The sequence below is a fragment of the Lampetra planeri genome, chromosome 33 (assembly GCF_965212315.1).
Source record: "Lampetra planeri chromosome 33, kcLamPlan1.2.h2, whole genome shotgun sequence".
Taxonomy (NCBI): Eukaryota; Metazoa; Chordata; class Hyperoartia; order Petromyzontiformes; family Petromyzontidae; genus Lampetra; species Lampetra planeri.
The window spans coordinates 6,298,843-6,306,648 of record NC_136139.1 but is presented as its reverse complement, the minus strand read 5'-3'; the positions used below and the strand labels follow the sequence as shown (position 1 = coordinate 6,306,648).

Below are 7,806 nucleotides of genomic sequence, written 5' to 3'. Positions count from 1 at the left end.
ATAATAAAATAATAAAACTTTTTACATAAAAAAAATATTTTTTTAATTTTATTATTTCCCTTCTACGTGACTTTACCGAAAGAACAAAGAATATGAATAAAATAAAATATAAAAATAAAACAAAAAATATTTTTTTTTATTTTATGTTATTTCCCTTCTACGTGACTTTACCGAAAGAACCCAAAAAAATGTATTACTTTATTATTTCCCTTCTACTGACTTTGCCGAAAGAACCAAGAATATGAATAAAATAAAAGAATAAAACATAATTTTTTTTTATTTCCCTTCGACGTGACTTTACCGAAAGAACCAAGAATATGTACCCCACTGATGTGTATTACATCTAGTCACCGTCGTCGGGCGATTGAGCAGGCAAGTGGGCCGTGGAAGAGAGTTCAAGCGTTACAGCCAGTGCATTGAGACCGGTGGGAGACGCCTTATCATCAAATGTTCGATTCCTCTGTGATTTATCCCGAACATTAAACGTAACTTCTCAGATAGTTTCGTGTAGCGTCTATTATAAAGGCCCGGCGTTCCGTTTGTTCGTCAACTAAATGATAGCCTTTTAGAAGGTCTCAATCTAAGTGGACCCCTACACACACACAATCATGAGTAGTATCTACATATATACCTACATACAAAAGTAGTAGTATCTACATATATGCCTATATACAATAGTAGTAGTATCTACATATATGCCTACACATCCTACATACAATAGTCAGTAGTATCTACATATATGCCTACACACCCTACACACAATAGTAGTAGTATCTAGATATATGTGAACACACCCTAGTCATTATATTGCTCTTAAGGAACGTAAGTGGGCTTGGGTCAAGGTGTGGCGACGGCTTAAGGGAGGCCTTCATCCAGCAGTTGATTGACAGTGGCTGATGGCAATGTGATTATTATACCCCTTGTATTATACTCAAACGTGGCTATATATTCTGTGTTTTATTGAAAGTACAGTTTTTATATGTTTGAGTTCATCAGCCGTTTGGCCTTTCCAGGCCAATTGTATCATGGGTCACATCCACAAAGTCAGAGCTTGTCAAACATACTCCTTTGCTGGGAAGTATAATGATCAAACTCGTTGTGTTACGCAAGAGAGGGTTCGCGTGTTGATGTCTGGCCGTGATCTTTACACACACACAAACGGCGACAACAACAACAGACAAAAGATTTCACCCTACAGCCATCAACAAGAATTGTTGAGCAAGTGCTGTTAGCGAGCACCCATAAAGGCCGGCACGGCACACGCCCAGAGGCCTTTGTCTCCCCAGTGGCGATGTTCACACACCTTCAGTTTTCAGTTTCATTTATTTGGTATAGCCCTGTGAGCCATTCGGCTCTTCAATCGGGTGCAACAGCAACAAACAAAAACATGAACAAGTAAACCCGTAAAAACAAAGTTTTTCACTATAAATCCTTTATATGCGTGGCGGCTAGAGTCCTCTCGTCCTCTGGCTTGAGATGGCTGCCACCTATGGGTCAGATGATTGTCTGCCACCATTAAGCAATTGGTAATTAAATATTTAATTTGTTTTCCCTAAACAGTGTAAAATTTTGGAATTTTTTTTTCACGAAAATTAATTGTCACACACAACGAGTCTGTGTGGAAAATGTCAGCTCGATTGGATCACGGGAAGTGGGGTAAAACACGAGCGAAAGATTTGCACGGTCCTAAGCAAGCAAGCGAACTTAATATAAAGGATTTAAAAATATATTCGCCTGTGGAGGACGCGGGGATCGATCCCGCGACCTTTGGCATGGGAAGCGAGGGCGCTACCAACTGCGCTACTCCGCCACGGCCTGTGGAGGGGTTACGCTCTGGGCTCTTATACTGTGACGTTCAGCCAAAGCCATGAATGAGTTCTATTTGAATATATGTAAAATAAAATTTTTTTGCCTAAAAAGTGTAAAATTTTGGGAATTTTTTTTCACGAACATTAATTGTCTCGCACAACGAGTCTGTGTGGAAAATGTCAGCTCGATTGGATCACGGGAAGTGGGTTAAAAAACGACCGAAAGATTTGCACGGTCGTAAGCAAGCAAGCACGCAAGCAAGCACGCAAGCAAGCAAGCACGCAAGCAAGCAAGCACGCAAGCAAGCAAGCAAGCGAACTTAATATAAAGGATTTAACAAGAAAACATCTTAAAGTGACTACGCGCAAACAGAAAAATCCAGGAAAAAACAGCAAAGACTTCCAGAAAAAGGACCGTATATCAACGCTGTGTGCAAAAATCCCAGTGGGATGCAAGTCAAACAATAACAACCATAAGACAATTTAGATTAAAGTTACCAGTCTAACTCTGTCATACAACAAACAAATATGGCTAAACCGAAACGTTTTCGAAATCACCAAAATTAAGCTATAAAAGCAATGTAACAGTGATCATAGGAACTGTGATTGAAATTTTACAATAAACAATATCCATAACATGTACTACCAAACGTTGCAGCCATATCTGGCTGCATGAGTCACTCCATAACAGCAGGAGTATCAGTAGGAGCATCAAAACCTAGGTAGGGGGGGAGGTCCAGGACCGGTTCAAAGAATCGTCACTGGAATTGGCCACGAGCAGGAATCGAACTCGGGGTGCCAGGTTCGCAGTGCGATAAACACTACACTGCTAAACGTCTGTACCCGTGCAGCCTCAACAAACTGTTGGGGCAAGTGCTGTTAACGAGCACCTATGAAGGCCGGCACTGTGGCACACGAGGGGGTGGGTGGCCAGCGCCACGCCCGGCCGCCTTTGTCTCCCCGGTGGCGATGTTGACACACTGCACCGGGTACTCATTTAAGGCCGAGTCGACCTAGGGGAGGCCCAGAACCGGTTCAGACAATCGTCCGTGAGCGGGAATCGAACACGGGTCCCCCGGTTCGTAGCGCAGCGCGATAATCGCTAACACCACCGCTTCCCCTCCACACACACCACACGCACACTCACCACAAACACCACACTCGCCACAAACACTACACACACACACCACACGCACACTCACCACAAACACCACACTCGCCACAAACACTACACACACACACCACACGCACACTCACCACAAACACCACACTCGCCACAAACACTACACACACACACCACACGCACACTCACCACAAACACCACACGCACACACCACACGCATACTCACCACAAACACCACACTCGCCACAAACACTACACACACACACGCACACTCACCACAAACACCACACTCGCCACAAACACTACACACACACACCACACGCACACTCACCACAAACACCACACGCACACACCACACGCACACTCACCACAAACACCACACTCGCCACAAACACTACACACACACACCACACGCACACTCACCACAAACACCACACTCGCCACAAACACTACACACACACACCACACGCACACTCACCACAAACACCACACGCACACACCACACGCATACTCACCACAAACACCACACACACACCACACGCATACACCACACGCATACTCACCACAGACACCAAACACACACACCACACACCACACGCACACTCACCACAGACACCACACACACCACAGACACCACACACGCCACCGCTCCCCCCCACACACCACCGCTCCCCCTCCACAGACACCACACACACACTCACCACAAACACCACACCACACACACACCACACGCACACTCACCACAGACACCACCGCTCCCCACACGACCGTTCACCCCCCACACACACCACACGCACACTCACCACACTCACCACAGACACCACACGCACACTCACCACACTCACCACACGCACCCTCACCACAAACACCACACACGCCACCGCTCCCCACCACACGCACACTCACCACACTCACCACAGACACCACACGCACACTCACCACAAACACCACACACGCCACCGCTTCCCACCACACACCACACGCACACTCACCACACGCAACACACGCACACTCACCACAGACACCACACGCACACTCACCACAAACACCACACGCACACACCACACACACACGACCGCACCCCCCCACACACACACCACACGCACACTCACAACCGCCCCCCACACACACCACACACACTCACCACACACACCACACCACACACACTCACCACAGACACCACACCACACACACCACCGCCCCCCCCCCCCCACACAGACACCACACACGCACACTCACCACAGACACCACACGCACACTCACCACAAACACCACACGCACACACCACACACACACGACCGCACCCCCCCCACACACACACCACACGCACACTCACAACCGCCCCCCACACACACCACACACACTCACCACACACATCACACCACACACACTCACCACAGACACCACACCACACACACCACCGCCCCCCCCCCCACACAGACACCACACACGCACACTCACCACAGACACCACACACGCACACTCACCACAGACACCACACACACCACACACACTCACCACACACACCACACCACACACACTCACCACAGACACCACACCACACACACCACCGCCCCCCCCCCCACCCACAGACACCACACACGCACACTCACCACAGACACAACACAGACACCACACACGCACACTCACCACAGACACCACACACACCACACACACCACCGTCCCCCCCCCCCCACACAGACACCACACACGCACACTCACCACACACACCTCACACACTCACCACAGACACCACACACACACCACACGCACACACACCACCGCCCCCCCCCCCCCCCCCCACACAGACACCACACACGCACACTCACCAGACACCATACACGCACACTCACCACAGACACCACACGCACACACACCACCGTCCCCCCCCCCCCCCACACAGACACCACACACGCACACTCACCACACACCTCACACACACACTCACCACAGACACCACACGCACACACACCACCGCCCCCCCCCACACACAGACACCACACACGCACACTCACCACAGACACAACACAGACACCACACACGCACACTCACCACAGACACCACACACACCACACACACCACCGCCCCCCCCCCACACAGACACCACACACGGACTCACCACGCACACCTCACACACTCACCACAGACACCACACACACCCCCCCCCCCACACACAGACACCACACACCACACCCACACAGGTATGTGTGGGTGGTCTCACACCTGCATAACTCGGGTGTTCACACAGACACAGGCGGGGCGAGAGAGCCATTAGCACGGTGCTGAAGTCCACGTGCGCCCTCCCAGACGCACGTAGGCCATGGCATGACGCGGATGGTGATAATAGTAGCGACGATTTGCGTGTGCCCCCCCCCCCACCTTTATTGTCGACACGCCTTTGTCTCTCTCTCTCTCTCTCGGTGTTGATGCTACACCACGTACACACAGGCACAGCGCGTTGTGTTTTCGACCGAGAATTAAGGGGATGGCCAAAGACGAAGTTCGATCATCACTAGAAACACCGATGTCATCCGTGGTCGGTGTTCGCAGCTTTTGTCTCTTTTTATGATCGATAAACAAGATAACGAGGCTTGTCACACAAACACACAACTTGCACACACACACACACGAGCGCACTGGCGTTGTTGTTATATCAGCATCGTCCTGGTGTGCATTCTGGGACGGTGATGATCCAGCATCGTTTGTTTAAAGCAGGCGATGCTGGAATGACAAATATCAAGGCAAAAGGGACCCCCCCCCCACACCCCGGATTGTAGCCTTGAACAGACTGTAGAGGGGGCAATTGCACACACGAGGGGGCTGTGTGTGGCCAGCAACGCGCCCGGCCGCATTCGAAGACGAACCACGTGCACTGGCGCACAGTCGTTTTGTTAAATCCACTGCTGGATGAGTGCCCCTCCCGAGAGGGGGTCGCTATCTGACCGAACTTCAAGCCACGATGGACGGTGGTGCGAGTTGAAGGGCGGATAGGGGCCGTCCATAAATGACGTCACGCGATTTAGGACGATTTTTGACCCCCCCCCCACACCCCCTTCGTCACACGGCGTCACAAAAAGTCAGACCCCCCACTCTCTCTCAAATATGACGTCACAAAGCTCTGCCCCCCCCCCCCCAAAATAAAACATGCTTCAAATCGCTTTGAACTATTGTCATTGTAGTGCGTGTTTAACGTGGCGCTGCACTCTGATGTTGTAGGAGAAAAATGTATTAGAAAGTCTATTTAATTAAGTATAACGTGCTGTCTATATTAATTTAAAGTTGCGCATTTTGATGTGACGTCATATTTATCAAACCTCCCTCCCCCTCGTCACACATCGTCACAAATGTCTGACCCCCCCCCCCCCCCAGGTGCGTGGCGTCATATATGGACGGTCCCATAGTACGGCACGGCAATGGATGTTGTTGTTGTTGCAATGTATAACCCTTGCTGACAACATAACCTATAACACCTGTTGGTGTGCGATGATCCCCAGCCATCCCGATCGTTGATCGACGAACAAAAATCCCTCGCTCAGCCGTCTTCGAACGCGATGACGTCACCGCGCAACGGACGCCGCGGCGTGCGTCGTGACGTCACCGCGCAACGGACTCCGCGGCGTGCGTCGTGACGTTCCTCGCGCAACGGACGCCGCGGCGTGCGTCGTGACGTCACCGCGCAACGGACTCCGCGGTGTGCGTCGTGACGTTCCCGCGCAGCGGACGCCGCGGCGTGCGTCGTGACGTCACCGCGCAGCGGACGCGCGGCGTGCGTCGTGACGTCGCCGCGCAACGGACGTCGCGGAGTGCGTCGTGACGTCACCGCGCAACGGGCGTCACACGGAAGCGCTCGGCGTTTCACCTCCCAGCGGGAGGAGGAGGAGGGGGGGGAGACGCGGGGAGGCTCGGGGAGACACGGGGTGGGGGGGGACACACGGAGACACGGGGACACGGACAGACACACACACACAGGCAGGGAAGAGAGAGGGAGTCGGGAGACGACAGAGAGACGCGTGGCGAGACAGACGTTGAGACACGCGCAGACACGTGGAGACACGTGGACAGACGGAGACACTTTGGGAGACCCCCCCGGGCGGGGGGGGGTGAGACGCGGACAGTCGGGACGGATCACACAGCGGGCGGAGTGAGAGACGGGGCGACAGGGAGATCCTGCCCCGGAGGCAAGTGACACGTGGCGAGACACGGACTCGCGGGGACACACGTTACACTCGGAGATACTGGCAGGAGGCGGCTTGAGGGAGGGTGGTGAGGGTGGTGGGGGAGGGTGGGGTGGGTGGTGTGGGTGGTGAGGGTGGTGAGGGTGGTGAGGGTGGTGTGGGTGGTGAGGGTGGTGTGGGTGGAGAGGGTGGAGAGGGTGGTGAGGGTGGTCAGGGTGTTGAGGGTGGTGTGGGTGGTAAGGGTGGTGTGGGTGGTGAGGGTGGTGTGGGTGGTGAGGGTGGTGTGGGTGGTGAGGGTGGTGTGGGTGGTGAGGGTGGTGTGGGTGGTGAGGGTGGTGAGGGTGGTGTGGGTGGTGAGGGTGGTGAGGGTGGAGAGGGTGGTGAGGGTGTTGAGGGTGGTGTGGGTGGTGAGGGTGGTGTGGGTGGTGAGGGTGGTGAGGGTGGTGTGGGTGGTGAGGGTGGTGAGGGTGGTGTGGGTGGTGAGGGTGGTGTGGGTGGTGTGGGTGGAGAGGGTGGTGAGGGTGGTCAGGGTGTTGAGGGTGGTGTGGGTGGTGAGGGTGGTGTGGGTGGTGAGGGTGGTGAGGGTGGTGTGGGTGGTGAGGGTGGTGAGGGTGGTGTGGGTGGTGAGGGTGGTGTGGGTGGTGAGGGTGGTGTGGGTGGTGAGGGTGGTGTGGGTGGAGAGGGTGGTGAGGGTGGTGAG

The 7,806-nt window shown here is 53.2% G+C and overlaps 1 protein-coding gene across 3 annotated transcripts in view; it reads left to right on the top strand.

Annotated features, from left to right (window-relative positions):
* The first annotated feature begins 6,844 nt into the window (after positions 1-6,844).
* LOC144729689 (uncharacterized) overlaps positions 6,845-7,806 on the top strand; it is a 39,752-nt gene continuing 38,790 nt past the window's right edge. For 2 of the 3 annotated variants that reach the window (XR_013587743.1, XM_078610121.1), the window contains exon 1: positions 6,845-7,109. The gene's annotated coding sequence lies outside the window, so the exon portion shown is untranslated. The remainder of the gene's footprint in view (positions 7,110-7,806) is intronic. The other variant, XM_078610120.1, reaches the window with a different exon arrangement.